Source organism: Natator depressus, chromosome 15, assembly GCF_965152275.1.
Source record: "Natator depressus isolate rNatDep1 chromosome 15, rNatDep2.hap1, whole genome shotgun sequence".
Classification (NCBI taxonomy): Eukaryota; Metazoa; Chordata; order Testudines; family Cheloniidae; genus Natator; species Natator depressus.
In genome coordinates, this window is record NC_134248.1 from 4,583,008 (window position 1) to 4,600,632 (window position 17,625).

Genomic DNA, 17,625 nt, shown 5'->3' on the forward strand with positions numbered 1-17,625 from the left:
GAATCTCTGTGGAGAAATACGGCAGTTCCACTGTTATATGCGCGCAAAGTTTAATGAAACAGGAAAAATGAAATTCGGTCACATTGATCTTCATGACACGATATTGAAAGACGGAATACAATGGGTATTTCCAAATGTGGAGATCGCACGACGTATTTTTCTAACAGTGATGATTACTAACTGCTCCGCAGAATGCTCTTTTTCTCAGCTGAAAAGAATAAAAAACCCTCAGAGAACAACAACGTGTCAGGACAGACTTGATTCACTTTCCCTAGTGTGTATGGAAGCGGATATGCTTTGTCGAGTCAGCTTCAATGAACTTATCCAGAATTTTGCAATCAAAAAATCTAGAAAGAAGCTATTTTAATTTCAGCATACATGTAAGTTTTGTGTCATTTCGAAAAATAAAATTTTATTTTACAGTATAGTATTGTTTTTATTTTGAATTACATATGGGGGGGGGGCACCATAATCTTTTCAGTGCCTAGGGCCTCTAAAGGTATTAATCTGGCTCTGAGTGCAGCCATCCCAGACTTAGGCAAGCAGAAACAGCCACCCCACCAGTGAGTGAGGAAAGGGAGCTCTCTGATCAGAACCTTGTGTCAGGAACCGGGACGCAGGCCGTCAAGCCTAGAGGTTGGAGAAATGGTGGTCAAGCCTAGTGGTCGGAGCTGGAGTCAGCAGCCAGGAGTCAGAGCTGGAGTCAGGAACTGAGCAGGGGAGCAGGTCAGGAGCAATGATGGGAACAAAGCAGGATGAGGGGAGTAAGGCAAGCACAGGAGAGACTGCAGCTAGGGGTTCATGCATGGAGCAGCTAGAGATCAGTTTTCAGAGTAACAGCCGTGTTAGTCTGTATTCGCAAAAAGAAAAGGAGTACTTGTGGCACCTTAGAGACTAACCAATTTATCTGAGCATAAGCTTTCATGAGCTACAGCTCACTTCATCGGATGCATACTGTGGAAAGTGTAGAAGATATTTTTATACACACAAAGCATGAAAAAATACCTCCCCGCACCCCACTCTCCTGCTGGTAATAGCTTATCTAAAAGCTTCTCTTATCTTTTATCTTATCTTTTAGATAAGCTATTACCAGCAGGAGAGTGGGGTGGGGGGAGGTATCTTTTCATGCTTTGTGTGTATAAAAAGATCTTCTACACTTTCCACAGTATGCATCCGATGTAGTGAGCTGTAGCTCACGAAAGTTTATGCTCAAATAAATTGGTTAGTCTCTAAGGTGCCACAAGTCCTCCTTTTCTTTTAGAGGTCAGTTGTTGCTATTGGTCTTAAGCGCGACCTTGCTGACTTCCTTGGCAAGTCCAGCGGAGTAGTCAATAAAGCTGTCGTGGGGTGGTTCAGCTGTGCTCATAGGCTGCCTGGAAGTGCAGCTGCAAGCCCTTATCCAGATACCTCGGCATCCCAAAACATTTGGGCACAGAGACGGGAGTGGCTGAGAGCACTGCAGGGACATTGCGGAACGCAGTGCACACATCACGGCAAAGCCTCCGAGGTGTTCAGGATTCCTCCCTGCACTGTGGAGCAGCTATTGAAGGCACCTGCATGGACCTTGGTGGGCGAAGCACAGGTTGTGGGAAGGAAGAGTTTGGAGGAGGAGCCGGGTAGTCAGTCTGTGTGCACAAGACTACAGTGCCAGCTGCAACTGCAGGATTGCTGTAAATAGTTCTTGTCATAACAAGCTGGTTTACTGTTACACACACATATTCCTCTTGTGTTCTTACCCAGCACACAGTGCATGAAACAACAGCTTTCTGTGGGGATGATGGGTGAACCCCCTGGCCCACTTCCCCCAGCATGTCCATGGCCCACCCCTCTCTGCTCCACACAGGGCACCCGCGGAGCTGAGCCCTGAAATCCTGCCTTCTTCACGGAACTGCTCCTGCTGCTGAGCGGGTGGCTGCAGAGGGTGGGGCAGGATTCACACATGAACCAATACTGCATGTGACACCCCATTTCCTGCAGGCCAGGACTGTGGAGCTCCTCACAGGATGGAGCCATTCTAGAGACTAGGAACATCGCTGCTCAAGTAGGTTAGCCTGGCACCTGGCAGCAAGGGCAGCCCGTGGCTAACGCCTGGCGTCAGGGCACCTGGGCTCAAGTCACGGTCCAGACACATCTTTCTCTGTCTGACCTTGGGCCAGTCTCTGTTGGTAGGTTTGGAAAGTGCTCAGTGTCCGCCTGACTCTGGTCCCCTTGCAGTTGGTAAAACGCCCGTTAACTTCGCTGGGAGCTTTTGAAAACCCATCACTCCGTGCCTCCGTTTCCCTCTCTACAATACACCCCAGCCTGCCAGGGTCTGTGAGGTGGCAGATAGCGACAACTGTGAGGGGCTCAGACTTGGCTGATGGCAGGGTTTCTCCTGGAGACCGTTGTGTAAACAGGACTCTAGCGGTCCCGTCTGCCAAATAGAAAAGGGGAGAGAAATGGCATTAAAAGCAAGAGTCCATTAAGAGGATTGAGAGCTTTGGGAATTAGTTATTTGACTCATTTTGACCTAAATCTCCAGTTTAATAAAGCACAATCCCTCCACATGACTCTGTAAAGTCCCCCGTGGCTAGAAGGGGGGATTTTTACTAACAGGTCGGGGCCTAGCAAGGGTCATGGCTCACCTTGTCCGGTGGCTGACAAGCTGTGTGGTGGGAGTGGGAGCAGGGCAAGGTGAATGGTGGCCAGCAGCAGCCTTGGCCAATATCTGTCCGTCTTTTCTAGCCCTGTCCCTGTCCTGGCCCGGCTGTATGTGAGCACCAGCCCCTGCCCACTGTCTGTGCTCAGGAAAGAAGAACAGTAGCTCCGCCACGAACTTCTCTTCACAGAGGCGTTTGGTTTGTACCTTCATTTGCCAGGCCAGCAGGCAGGGAGGCAACCTTCCCATCCCTGGCCAGAGCAGCAAAGCAGGTATTGGTGCCCGGAGGAGCAGCTGCAGCCACAAGACCCGGACTGAAACCCTAGTGACAGGCTCAGGCCATAAATGCTGGGCCACTGTTCCTCTCACACATGGCAAGGGTGCCAGGCTGGAATGAGAGATCTGCCTAGCACAGGCATGTGGCGGCTTCCCCGTGCAAGCCAGGTTTGTCAGGAACTGAACAGCTGGGCCAGGCTTTAGCTCTGCTGAGGAATGGAGAGGGGGTGGATGGGGGTTAGAGACGCTGGGGCTGTAAGGGTGCTCCTATTGGATGCTTCTGGAGTTTAATCTCCTCAGATTTGTGTGCCCTTGAGCAGGAGCCACATCTGGGTGCCCTCGAGCAGAGCGTGGGATAATCCATACTCCCGCTGCATAAGAAGTGACACAAATGTCTCCCTGGCCAGGAATGGGCAGTGATTCCTCTCTGGCCTGGACCTGTCCAGGACTCCTCCTTCAGGCTCCAGCCTTGGAGATCTTCCAGGCACTGGGAAGGTCAAGGCCTGATTCCTCTCCATAGCTAGGGCCTGATTCCCGTCCATAGCTTCTCTTCCTCACCAGGGAACAATAATGGCAGCCTGGTAAGGGGTGGAAATTATGGGGTGCAAGGAGCTCCTGCTACAGATCCCCTGGGGGTAGGAGAGGAGACATCACTGTCTCAGAGTGGAGAAGAGGAGCTGCTGGGAGCTGCCTGGGGCAGAGTGGGGACCTGCAGAGGTTCCCCCATGGGAGAGATTGGGGGTAGGGTTGCTATGTGTTCGGTTTTTGACTGGAAAGTCCGGTTGACAGGGGCCCTGTATAGTGTCTGGTCAGAAGCACTGACCGGACACCAAAAGTCCCGCTACCGTCTGCAGGGGGGCTGGAATGGGGTGAGCCAAGGCACTGCCCACTTACAGAGAGCTGCGAGCAGGTGGGTGCCAATCCACACCGCGGGGTGTGTTTGGATCGTGTCCTATTTTCCACGCTCATCTCTGGTCCCCGGCTCTGCCCTCCCCGCACCCGTTCACTGCAGAAACACCCTATCTCCAGGGGCTCCGAGACACGTGTGACTGGCCCTGGAGCCGCAGCCTGAGCCGGGGATCCCATGCAGGGCAGCCGGTTCTCCCTGGCGCAGAGGTGATTTTGCAGCACCAGCTCCCACTTCACCTCCCTCCCCATGCCACTCAGATGGGGAGTCGGCCGGCCTGGGAGGGTGGTGGAGCAGCTCCCTTAAAGCTCAGGGCATGTAGCTCATTGTGGAGTCTGGCCTCAAGCTCTCGCACACAGCATGGGGAGGGAAGGGCACTTCCCGCAGCCTGGCCCGGCTCCCCCAGGCAGACAGACTGACAACTCCCCTCGCGATCACTGCTGGCAAACACCACCGCCAGTGCGTGGGCACAGGGTCATCAACCTGCACGAGCCCCTTCTCAGCCAGAACCGATTCCTACCTGCATCTCGTGGGCCACTCGGCTTCAGCTCCCAGCCCGTGTGGCTGGTGAGTCCCAGGGAGAGTAAGTGAATGGAGGGATGTAATGTCTGGTTTTAGGACATTGGAAAGTTGGCAACCCTAATCGGGGGGCTGCTGTGTGGAGTTTGGGAAAAGGCCTGGGATAGAAGCAAGGTGGGAGCCGCTCCCCACAGTCAGCCCTGCCCTGGCTCCACTCCCTGAGTTACTCAGTGCTAGGAGCTGTCTCCTGAAATCCCTGCAGCTCATCTGTTCTCTGAGCGCAGCCGGGAAAAGCTCCCTGGGGTCAGACAGCAGCAGCCTGTCTGCTTGGTGGCACAGGGCCCTGGAGCCACATCACCCTGCAGCTCTGCTGTCTGCACTGGCTCCCTGTGCCCTGAAGGCTCTTCTCCCTTTGGGGCCACACCCCCTCTTCATCCTTCTCCCCACAGGCAGCAGCTCTGGGGTGGCATCCAGCTCCCTGCACTGCCTGTTGAAGGCTGTAGCAATCACCCCCCTCCTGGTGGAGGACCTGTTCCGCCAGTCAGTGGGGAGGGGGCAGAAGCAGTTTGTCACCTCCTGGCCCATCATGGGGAAGACATGCTTTTGTGGGCAATAGCCATCTGCAATCCTGAGTGCACAGCTTGGGCTGCTTGCAGCCCGTGCCCTGGGGTAGGAGGTGGAGGGGCAGCTCCTGGGGCATTTCTGTCCCCCCACTTACTCATCCACACATGGATCCACTGGCCCCAACCCTGAGTGCTTCAGCTTCTGCTTTTCCTCCAAGCCTCCAGGCAGCTTGTTCCCTCTCTGCATTTCGTCTAGTGCCTGTACCCGGACACACAGTGTCTCAGGCGAGCTCAGACCTGGGCTAAGCAGGGAAGCACTGTCACTCAGTTAGTCCCAGCTCTAAACTGCCAGCTCTCTGCTCTCGCTCAAGGCCTTGTGGGGACTCGCTTTGGCCCCGGCTGGGTCTGTGCATTTCATTTCCCCTCCCTAGGTGGGGGGGCTCTGCACGTTCGGAGCCTCACGCCATCACATGCAGCAGCACGGCTCTAATCCCACCAGCTCCCTTTGCAGTTTGCTTCCAGCCTCCGGCTTGTTTGCTGCCCCTCCATTTTAGATTCAGAGGAAGCTGATCACTCACGGCTGTTCCTCTTCCCTGGACGATTAGTGCAAATATTAAATACAGTGGGCCCAGCAGTGGTATCCTGTTGAGGGGGTTAGCAGTCAGGAACTGTCTCCCTAGCCATTGGTCAAGGAGGGTGAAATCCCGACTCCATTAAAGTCAACTGCAAAACTCCTATTGTCTTTGCTGGGGCCTGGAATCCGTCCCCCAGACTCTGCTCCATGCTGTAAGGGTCTCTGAAACCCGCTGTGTTCAGCTATAATGATGCTACCATGTGGCTGCCAGTTTGGCTACCAGGTCTAATGACTCTCCATGTAGCCTGCAGCAAAGATGAGGATTATTTCATATTCCTGTGGCAGTAACACACAGCGGCCCCAGTCAAGATCAGGGCACTGTCCAGACACATATGATGTGAAGGTTCAGTCCCTGCTCTCAAGTATTTAAAATCAGTTCCTCCAATTTCCAAGCCAGCTCCACACAAGAGGTTACTGGCATCTTTACTGGTCTGCTGCAATTCAGAAACCTCACAGAATGGCAATGTACCAAAGCGGCTAGCAATGGCGGGGCTAGATCAGTCATTTAGAAATGGGTCTAAACCCAAACCCGATATCCAAGAGCTCCTGAGCTTTGGCAGAGTCTTGATCTGGTGTGACCCATCTCCACATGTGGCAGGGTGAATTCTCACTCCGCAACATGTGAGCCAGGCAGTGAAAGCCAGTTCTGGTCCCACAGCCCTGATTGATGAGGGGGCTGAGAAAACAGGAGTTAAGCAGAGAACTTAAGCAGGAAATCCTGCATCAACTTCGTGGGGTGAGGTCTTCTGGCGAGGAGAAGGGACAGCTGGGGCAGCGGTGCAGGGACCCAGCAGCCTCTTAGCAGATAGTTTTGAGGCACCTCGTGGTGCTGCACATGAGACCCAGCCAAAGCCTGAAGGGAAGGAGATGTTGGAAAAGCAGTGTCAGAGTGATTTCTGGGTGGTTTCCTGCCTCCCCAGAGGCCATAGGAGGGTTCTGCACCCCAAGGCGAAGGGTGGAGTCTGGAACCAACTACTAGCCAGGGGAGCCCCCACTTGACACGGGATAATATATGGACCAAGCCAAATGATTGTAAATAAGTACAGATGAAGTCAGCATGGCTTGGGAGCAGCCTGGTAACAGGGGTCAGAGTGATTGTGGGGCTCGGAGACCCTGCCCTTGGATCCCCTTGGAGTGGAAGGATCCTAACAAAATTCAGCTCCATCCCTTCAGCGCACCTCCCTGTGCGGCCTGTTGTCAGCACTTCTGGTATTTTTCGGCAGTCAGAAGCTGGAAGTGCCATTGATTGCCTGCTGAAGCTTGCTCTCCAGAGAGTCCCTGCCCAATGTTGCAGACCCACCAGGTTCAGAGAAGCCTTCAAACCAGAAAGCTGAACCATTTGCATTTCTCCTGCTCTCCCAGGCTGGGAAATGCAGCGAGATTCCCCAGGGAGACGGCGAAACAGCAGGCAGGAAAGGACTAGCTGAGCTGCTCCAGCCTTAGGTTCTGGCAGGTTTAATTTACAACTTTATGTTTGGGGTGAGGGGAAGGTTAGCTTTAGCCTGATAAATAAAGAGAAAATCCAGAGCCTGTTGAATTAAAGGCTAAGCACCAGCTCCTCTAATCATGCCGACTAGTCTGCGGGATCTTCCCTCATTTAGAGAATGATTTTTCACTTTAACGTACTGCAGAATCCTGATTTGGACTAATCCCTCTTTGCCCAAGTCCTCTAGGCATATGGCCTGCGAGGGACTTGGCACCAGGCTGAGGTCTCCTAATCCTGGGTCATATCTGGGGGGCTGCACTGAGTGGGCTTGGGGTCTCAGAGAGCGGGGTCCTGTGAGGAAGGGCTGGTTGGGGTGGCACGGTGCCCCAGGGAGATGGCGTGCCGCCTTGCTCTGTCGAGTGAGCAGTGCCCTGTGGAGCACTGGCTGTCGGCAGGAGGTGCAGAGGCACTTGGGCTGGCTAACACACTGCCCGGTATCTCAGGCTAAAGGAGGCAGGGGAGACTCAGGGGCTGGAAGAGAAAGTCCAAGAGGCCTAGGGGCACAAGGTCTCAGGCTGTGGGATGTGCAGGGTGGTGGGCTCAGGTTCTGAGGTTCTTGGCCCACAAGGCCAAAAATGGCTGTTGGTTGTGGGTGTCCCACCTGAGACACTTACCAAATTGACAATTGTAGCCGAGAGGTTTGCAGCCCTGACCCATGGGCTTGGGATTCAGGGCTGAGGGGTTGAATAGATCAGCAGCACACAGAGCCGGAAATTGGGTTGTAGGAACAAGCTGGTTTTCCTGAATGTTTAAAGCCATTGGCTTTGCCGCCCTCCATTCCTTTGGAACTAGCTGTTAATGGTTTCAGAATCTTTGCTGCCTTCCTGTAATTCACCCCCTGCTCCTACTGCAGCCTGGAACATCACAGGGCATTAGTCTGCAATATGGACTGTCATCCCTAGGGTGTCTGGAAACAAGCAGACAGCTAGCAGGGATTTGGTGTCAGGGCACATACACAGCAGCCTCTCTGCTGATGCAGGTGTGTCCGTCAGCTGCCCCCTTCCCATGGAGAAGGTCAGACAGTGCTGACTCCTGATCCTTTATCCTCTGTGCTGTTCTGGGCATTTTAGATTTTAGGCTCTGTGAGCTCTCCTCACCTGTTTGTGAAGTCCCATCCACTGCTGTATCCAGGTTAATTATACGCAGGTTTTGTGCCCACCTGGGCCAGCAGGATGAACAACAGAACCTGCAATGACTGCTTTAATGCCCTCCTGGTGGGTGAGATGAGAAGGCCAGGAGCCCAGAAAAACTCTGAGCACAGACCTCCAGGCTTTTGAGGGCCTTTCAGCCCACGTGCCCCAGCACAGTGCCAGGTTCTCAGCTCATGGAAGGGGACTTCAGTCCACCAGTGGTGATTTACACTGGCTGAGACTCACCATTTCTAAAGTAACTCTGTGCACCCACCCTTGAGCAGCCTCCCATGGGAAATGCTCTGTCTAGCCCTCACACCCTCACCAATTTAGTTTAGCCAGGAGACAGTCAAGAGGTGACTTGATCCGGGTCTGTAAGGACCTACCTTGGGGGAAGATGTCTGATTGTAGGGGAATCTAGCAGACAAAGGCAGGAGCAGATCTAATAGCTGGAGCTGGACTGGAAATAAGGTGCAAATTGCTAACCAGCAACAGTGCTTAACCATTGGAACAACTGATGTCGGGGTGCGGTGAAGGGAATCTCGGATGTCAAATGAACGGGTCACAAGCCAGTCCCAGAGAATCAATTGAACCATCCCTCTCTCAAAAACCCACAACAAAGTAGAAATCACAGCCCTGCCCCTGGAGTCTCCCCACAAGCCTGGGCTGGCTGGTGGAGTGGGTGCTCAGGGAGAAAAGCAGGGAATCCTTCTCTCTCTCTCTCTTCTGGGTGCAATGCATCCCTGTGGACCTCAAGCCCTGGCAGCCCCTGGCTCCAGGGTGCAGGGTCCGGTGGCACAGCTGGTACTCAGTCCCCCAGGCAGAGTGGAGTTTTGGGGCTCAGTCTCTGCCTTGCGGGGGCTCTAGGTCAGTCTCAAGGCCTCTGGCCAAAAGACGACATGGCATCTCTCACCTGCTGCAGGGAGCAGTTCTGGGCCTGAACCCCCTCTGGCTGCTGGACTCTGACACTCTGCCTGTGCTCTGCAGGAGGTTAACCTAGGGAGTCAGAATGGTCCCTTCTGGCTTAACATCTATGACTCTGTGAGCACCTAGCTGGCTCCTGCATGTTTCTGTTGGCCATTCAGAGGGCTCAGCCAGGCTGTCCCCGATGGCCCGTATCAGGCAGGGCCATGAGTTAGCTCAGGGTCATTTCCCCTCCTTGGGCTGCACGTGAGTGATCCACTTGGAGCAGGCTTAGAGGGGAAGGGTTTCTCCTCAGTACAGTGACACGCATGGCAAGGAGCTGCTGCAGAGAGACGCCATCCCTGCTGATGGGGCTGACCCCTGTGATGGGGCTGACCCAGCTGGTGGAAGCCCTGCAGGTAGGGGTGAGTTCTGGGGCTGTATGCAATGCACAGAGCCCATGATAGTGGGGTGACGGTGAAGCAGCGGGGTGGGAAGAGGTTCAATTTCAGAGCTTTCCTGCACTTGGTTTTCATGTAGCTCAGAAAGCTGGTTGGATTGCAGAGATTCCAACATCTCACTGGACATTAAAAATTCATTTGAATTCTATAAAACTCCATGCAACAGCCAGGATCCATCAAGGAGCATTCGAGAGACATGGGGAAGGGACAGAGAAAGGGACAGACATGAGGAAAGGACATGAGAGCCACAGAAAAAGAGTCCATAAAAATGGCTCTTGCTCAGTTTCAGCTTGAAACGCAACCTGTGTAATAAAGATGCCACAATTTACAGTGAACAAACACATTCGCCCCGCTGGGCCAACTGAAGCTGAGTAAAACGGCCGTACCTCATCAGACAAGATAGGATGGAGACAGGATAGGATGGGAGGAGAGGTAGATATGCTGGAGGGTAGGGATAGGATACAGAGGGACCTAGACAAATTGGAGGATTGGGCCAAAAGAAATCTGATGAGGTTCAACAAGGACAAATGCAGGGTCCTGCACTTAGGACAGAAGAACCCCATGCACCGAATGGCTCGGCAGCAGTTCTGCAGAAAAGTACCTAGGGGTTACAGTGGACGAGAAGCTGGATATGAGTCAACAGCGTGCCCTTGTTGCCAAGAAGGCCAATGGCATTTGGGATGGATAAGTAGGGGCATTGCCAGCAGATCGAGGGACGTGATCGTTCCCCTCTATTCGACAGTGGTGAGGCCTCATCTGGAGTACTGTGTCCCGTTTTGGGCCCCACACTACAAGAAGGATGTGGAAAAATTGGAGAGCATCCAGCGGAGGGCAACAAAAATGACTTATGAGGAGAGGCTGAGGGAACTGGGATTGTTTAGTCTGTGGAAGAGAAGAATGAGGGGGGATTTGATAGCTGCTTTCAACTACCTGAAAGGGGGTTCCAAAGAGGATGGATCTAGACTGTTCTCAGTGGTAGCAGATGACAGAACGAGGAGTAATGGTCTCAAGCTGCAGTGGGGGAGATTTAGGTTGGATATTAGGAAAAACTTTTTCACTAGGAGGGTGGTGAAACACTGGAATCTCCTTCCTTAGAAGTTTTTAAGGTCAGGCTTGCCAAAGCCCTGGCTGGGATGATTTAATTGGGGATCGGTCCTGCTTTGAGCAGGGGGTTGGACTAGATGACCTCCTGAGGTCCCTTCCAACCCTGATCTTCTATGATTCTATGATTCTCCAAGGATTCCAGCACGCTGACCTTCCAAGAGTTTGGGTTTCTCCTTCTGCTATTGCTGCCTTTTAAACCACGACCCTGAATCATAGAATCATAGAAGATCAGGTTTGGAAGGGACATCAGGAGGTCATCTAGTCCAAACCCCTGCTCAAAGCAGGACCAACCCCAACTAAATCTGCTGTGTCCCATGGACTCTAACCCTTGCATCAGTGTCCAGCTGTAGCCCATCTCCCATGCAGCAAAGCTCCCCATGGGAGTGGACAAGGAAGGAGCTTGGGGTGCAGGGGAAAGCACTTAGGTGGGGTTATTCTGTGGGAGATATGATGGGGTTTCTTCAGGCCCACAAACCATGGCTGGTTTCCAAAGAGGCTGGCGAACCTCCCTCTCTGCTTCCCTAGCAGGTTGGTTGAGTAGAGTGATTTGTTATTACTTAACACCGGCGGTGCTGCCTCAGCAGTGCACGCTCTGCCAAGTGGCAGTAAGTCACGTGAGTGGAGGTGACGTGCCGGGGATGACCCAGGCAGCCTCACACAGCAGCTCAGGTAGCTTAAATGAGTAAATCGAAGGGCTGCAGGAGGGATCAATGCCTCTGACAGAGGGAGGCCTCTCCCAAGCCATAGCACCTATCCTGGACCTGAACTATCATTCTCCAGGGCAAGGGCTCTCCCGTAGCAGAGTCCCATGACGCTCTGCACAGACCCAGCATAGTGTCAGTGGTTTCTCCAGGCACAGCCCAGAGGGATGAGGCTGAGCACATAGTAGTGGGCAGTTCAGGGCTACTGCAGATTGAGCAGAGTCACTCCTGGGGCGTCTGTTCCCTAGGCTTCTGCTCTCCGGTGATGGGGCCTGGCCAGGGGAAAGCTCTTCTTACTGTGGCCAGCCAGGCCTGCTGCAGTATAGAAGGCTCTGTGTGGTAAGTCCTGGGGGTGCTGGTGTTAGCAGCATGATGGGGATCAGTACCAGGGTGGCCTGTGGAGCTGGAGGATGATGTCGTAGACTGGGGGGCATTCTCTGCTCAGGCTGAGTGGCTGCTGTTGCACCCCTGCTTTGGAGAGAGTCTTGGTGCCGCGCTGTCCCCCAGGCTGGTCATTGACAGTGAGGAGCAAACCTGGGACCTCTGGATCTAAAAGCATGAGCTCCATCTGAGCAAAAAGTTCCAGCTCCATTAGCCAGTCACTGTACGTGGCCCAGCCACACCCTGAGGGGGATGGAGTGCCACACTGATGGGGTGGGGCAAACCTGTGACACAGGGCTAAGGACGTCTGGAGTTTTCCCAAGGACCTGACACAGCTGCTTTTGTGAGTGAGAAGAGAAGGAGGCTGGATGTTTGCAAGGATATTGCCGTATGGCGTCCTGTGCCCTGGCAAGGGCTTTCGGGCTGAGGGTGGAGTGAGTCCCATAGGTTCGGTCCCTTGAACGAGGTGAGCCCCTAACTGTGTGACTGGCTCTCTGAATTGAACTGCCCCCTCACTTGTGTTTCCCCCACCACTCTCTGGAGCCAGGTGGGTTTTCAGCAAAACAAACATTTTCAAGTAATTTCCTCTAAAACGTTTGATTTGTTTTTTTCATCAAGAAAAGTGAAATCCAAACATTATTAGCTGGAAACTGACAAATGTTCAGTTTTCAGCTTTTCAGTTTTCCAACAAAATTGGAATTTTTCTTTTCAAAGAACCCTCGTCCCCCATCTCCAACCATCTCTAAATGGAATCTCCTGCATCACCCAGCGCTGATGACTGTTTGAGACAGGGCTCAGTAAATCAATGTTCCATCCTGGCCCTACTCCTCACATGTCCTCTGAGGCTGCCCAGCGCAATGTAGTGACATTGGTCCATTATTAATAGCTCTTTGATTTGAAATATACAAATGTGGTGATTTACAAGGTACAGGTTTAAAATGATGATGATGATTGATGGAAGCAGTAAGGAATTAGGCTGTGGAACCCCCTCCCCCTTCCCCACCCCCGCAGGCCGTATTTTGATTTCATGTCTTATTCCGTACTTATTTAAAGCAGTATGAATGGAGCTGACGTTAAGCTCCTGTGGTGTAGTGTTCCCTGCAGATACCTCCAAAAGCTAATTGCATGAATCTTTATAATTATCATAATATAATTATCTGGAGCAAAAATACATTCTGAGATGAAAGAAAGGACTAGTCAATACACAAAATCTACGGTAATTAAAAATAATTCTCAAAGTGTGTGGATTCCCCTTGATGACCAAATCATAACATTACCATTGATCTTTTCCACATGACATTTAATTTTTAATAGTTCTTATTCTCTCTTTAATATTTCTTTGTGATGTTTCCATTTTGTTTGAAAGGAAAAACCTAATTCTTTCTTCGCCCTCACCCTGAAATTTGTTTACTGGGTTTGGCACTGATAACCACCTCCTTCAGTGCAATGAGTAAGCAGAAACTGATATTTGGATCAAGATTTTTGCTCCTTTCATTTTATTGGATCAATGAGACTTTTTCTAGCACTTGTGAAGCATCACCGTGTTTTATTGTGTTACAGAAATATGTAGATTTTGGGCTAATATTGTAACCTTGCCGAAATGGGAAGATCCTTAACTGGTGTGAATTGACTTCATAGAATCATAGAATATCATGGGGCCTCAGGAGGTCATCTAGTCCAACCCCTTGCTCAAAGCAGGACCAATCCCCAACTAAATCATCCCAGCCAGGGCTTTGTCAAGCCTGATGTTAAAAAACCCAGAGGAAGGATATTCCACCATCTCTGTAGGTAACCCATTCCAGTGCTTCACCACCCTCCTAGTGAAAAAGTTTTTCCTAATATCCAACCTAAACCTCCCCCTCTGCAACTTGAGACCATTACTCTTCATTCTGTCATCTGCTACCACTGAGAACAGTCTAGATCCATCCTCTTTGGAACCCCCTTTCAGGTAGTTGAAAGCAGCTATCAAATCCCCCCTCATTCTTCTCTTCTGTAGACTAAGCAATCCCAGTTCCCTCAGCCTCTCCTCATAAGTCATGTGTTCCAGTCCCCTAATCATTTTTGTTGCCCTCCGCTGGACTCTTTCCAATTTTTCCACATCCTTCTTGTAGTGTGGGGCCCAAAACTGGACACAGTACTCCAGATGAGGCCTCACCACTGTCGAATAGATGGGAACGATCACGTCCCTCGATCTGCTGGCAATGCCCCTACTTATCCATCCCAAAATGCCATTGGCCTTCTTGGCAACAAGGGCACACTGTTGACTCATAGCCAGCTTCTCGTCCACTGTAACCCCTAGGTACTTTTCTGCAGAACTGCTGCCTAGCCATTCGGTCCCTAGTCTGTAGCAGTGCATGGGATTCTTCCGTCCTAAGTGCAGGATCTGCACTTGTCCTTGTTGAACCTCATCAGATTTCTTTTGGCCCAATCCTCTAATGTGTCTAGGTCCCTCTGTATCCTATCCCTACCCTCCAGCGTATCTACCACTCCTCCCAGTTTAGTGTCATCTGCAAACTTGCTGAGGGTGCAATCCATGCCATCCTCCAGATTATTAATGAAGATATTGAACAAAACCAGCCCCAGGACCAACCCTTGGGGCACTCCGCTTGATACCGGCTGCCAACTAGACATGGAGCCATTGATGACTACCTGTTGAGCCCGACGATCTAGCCAGCTTTCTATCCACCTTATAGTCCATTCATCCAGCCCCTACTTCTTTAACTTGCTGGCAAGAATACTGTGGGAGACCGTATCAAAAGCTTTGCTAAAGTCAAGGAACAACACGTCCACTGCTTTCCCCTCATCCACAGAGTCAGTTATCTCGTCATAGAAGGCAATTAGATTAGTAACGCATGACTTGCCCTTGGTGAATCCATGCTGACTGTTTCTGATCACATTCCTCTCGTCTAAGTGCTTCAGAATTGATTCTTTGAGGACCTGCTCCATGATTTTTCCAGGGACTGAGGTTAGGCTGACTGGCCTGTAGTTCCCCGGATCCTTCTTCTCCCCTTTTTAAAGATGGGCACTACATTAGCCTTTTTCCAGACTTAAATGCAGCGATGCAGATTTACACCCACTGAGAATCTGGTCCGATTGCTGACCCAGTGGCTGCTCTGTTTCCACCATACTTTGTTCAGTAATGATCAGAAATGGGACTAAGGCCTTGATCCGGACACCCGTACATTCAGGAGAATCCTGATCCAGAGCTCAGCTTTGCAATTCAAGATCATGTCAGTTAATGACGGAAAGGCAAGGAACTGAATGACAGGCAGTAAGTGATCTTATTGGTTGGCATCAAGAAACAGGAAGTGGAAAGTGCAGGCTGAATAAACCTGTTCAGAAAGGAGTGTATGTTCTCCTTAAGAAAGGGGTCAAAACATCAAAGACTTTTTCTCTCTAATAGAATAAATCTTGGTGAGGAAGCAATATTTTAAACTAAAGCCGGTGTTCTCTGCGAATATTTAGATTCTTTGGGATAGATTTTCTTGACAAATTTACTTGTGGGTTCATGCATCTCAATTGCACCCACTGAAAAACATTAAACTTTGGGAAATTGCATTAAATTAGCAGTTAAGTGTTTGGGGTCTTAGCTTCTTTGTATTGTTTAGCCAACCATGTCATACAGATTATGGCAAGTACTTTAATCTGCAATGTACCGGGCTTCCCCAGGGATTAGCAGCAGCCCCAATATGTTAATATAGCAAAAATGGATGATCCAATTAAGCGCTGCAAAACCATGGCTGGACGTAGGGTCCATATGTTGGCTTATCCTTCTGGTTTGCGTATTCAGCACACATTGCTGGGACGACTCCTCTGCTTTGTGTCCACACTCCATGTGATTTAGGCCGATGGCAAGCAGGAACTGGGGCATCCATGCAGACATGCCAACTCTCACAGATTACTCTCTGGAGTTGCGATTTCTCAGTGAAACCAAGCCCCACTCAGGATCTCCCAATAGAACTATCAAAGCTCAGGATTTTATTTTTCAGCCATGGCACATTCTTAAAATGGGTTTCCATAGGGTTACCATACGTCCGTATTTTCCCGGACATGTCCGGCTTTTCGGTTCTTAAATCGCCATCCGGGAGGAATTTTTAAATATCTAAAAACATCCGGGATTTTGCCATTATTATTTTTTCCCAGAGAAAAGTTGATCATTCGAGAAAGAAAGTGAATGTTGATCACTCGAGAGAGTGCCCGCTTTCCCCCCTGAGCTCCCAGCGCTTGCGCCGTGAAACAGCTGTTTTGTGTGGCTGGGAGGGAGGGGGAGGAGGGGGAATGTAGTGCGCTCAGGAGAGGAGGCAGGGCCAGGGCAGGGGATTTGGGAAAGGGGTCCAATGGGGCAGGGATGGGGAGGAGTTGGGGCGGGGACTTTGGGGAAGGGGTTGGACTGGGGGCAGGGAAGGGGTGGAGTTGGGGCGGGGCAAGGGGCAGGGAGCACAAGCAAATACCCCCTTTGTCCCCCCATGGAGTGTCCTCTTTTTTGAATGTTCAAATATGGTAACCCTAGTTTCCAGCCAAACAGGAGTTAGCCCACCAGAAAGAAAGGAATGTGGTTTCTCCACCAGGCAGTTACTTGCAAAGTACTTTGAAAGGCAATGAGAATAAACAAAGCTATAAAGCTAACAAGTGCGGGGAAGAGACAACATGGCTGCACCCCCAGCAGGGAAGAGAAACTTCATCTGAGATATAAAGAAGGGGTAAGGGCCAAACCTCAAATAAGCAAGTAAATCAACTGAAAAAAAAATTAAATCATGATACTTGAGAGTTCTAAAAGTGAGGCTCAATTTTACTTTGAAATCCTATTAGTTGGCCCAGGCATGGCCGGGGCTCCAGCTGCCAGCCCTGTGCAGCTGCTCCCCTGCCAACCTGGGAAGTGGGAGAGGGGACCCCACTGCAGCCCCTACCCAGGCCTGGGGAGGGTGAAGAACCCTAGGGAGCAGAGGTGAGGCTGGGAGGGCTGAACTATGGCCTGGGGGCACCAGGGGGTCTGAAGTGCGGAGGGTGGGGGCTGATGGGGTGGGGAGCTGTATGGATGGTGGGTGCTGAGGAGATGGGCTGAGTGCTGGGAGGGTGAACTGAGAGCAGTGCTGGTCAACGGGGTAGGTGAGTTGAACTGAGGGGGCTGAACTGAGGGGGGTTGGATGGGGACAGAACTGATGGGGGATGGGGGACAGGATGAATTGCTGGGCAGGAGACGGGCAGATGTGGGGGTGAGAGCTCCTGCAGCAGGGGCCAAAATCCCCTTACCCAGTACATGTGGCAGAGCGGGCGACACTAACGTCACATGCCCACACCCTGGGGATGGGCCGGGGGAGCTCAAACATCAAGAGACTGGTCAAAAAACACGTCATCTGCTTTTAAAATTTCAGGATTTTGGGGGGTCTGACTCACTTTCTGATCTCTCGAAGCTGGCAATACTGGTATATGACAGGTCAGGGCTGCACTGTCCTCCAGCCCCAGTGGGACAAACCAGGCCAAGATCTAGGGGAGACCCTTCAGCCTGTACTTTGATCTTCTCCCAAGGTGGGTTGGGGGCTGCTTAATCCATGACTGCAGTCACTGCAGAGTGGTTTCTGGTATCCTGGCTTTAATATTGGGGGTCAACCAATGGGCACTCCAGCACAAGTATGCTGGTGTGGGGAGGAGAGAGTGCGAAGAGCTGTACCCCTGCATTCCCCCCCCCCCCGCGCCGTCCATCCTGGGGAGCCAGAATTTGCATGCAGGGAATGGGGAGCAAAAAGGATCCCAAGGAAGCCCCTGTTGCTGCTAATGTGGGCAGATGTGGATGCACAATCAGGTCTGCACTGGAGTGGAAGGGGGTTCTGGCTGCTCCTTTGGGGGTACCACAGAGTGGCTCAGCTGGACCAGAGACAGACTAAATCCCTATACTGGGTGCTAAACTGGGGTCTAGCTCCCTCC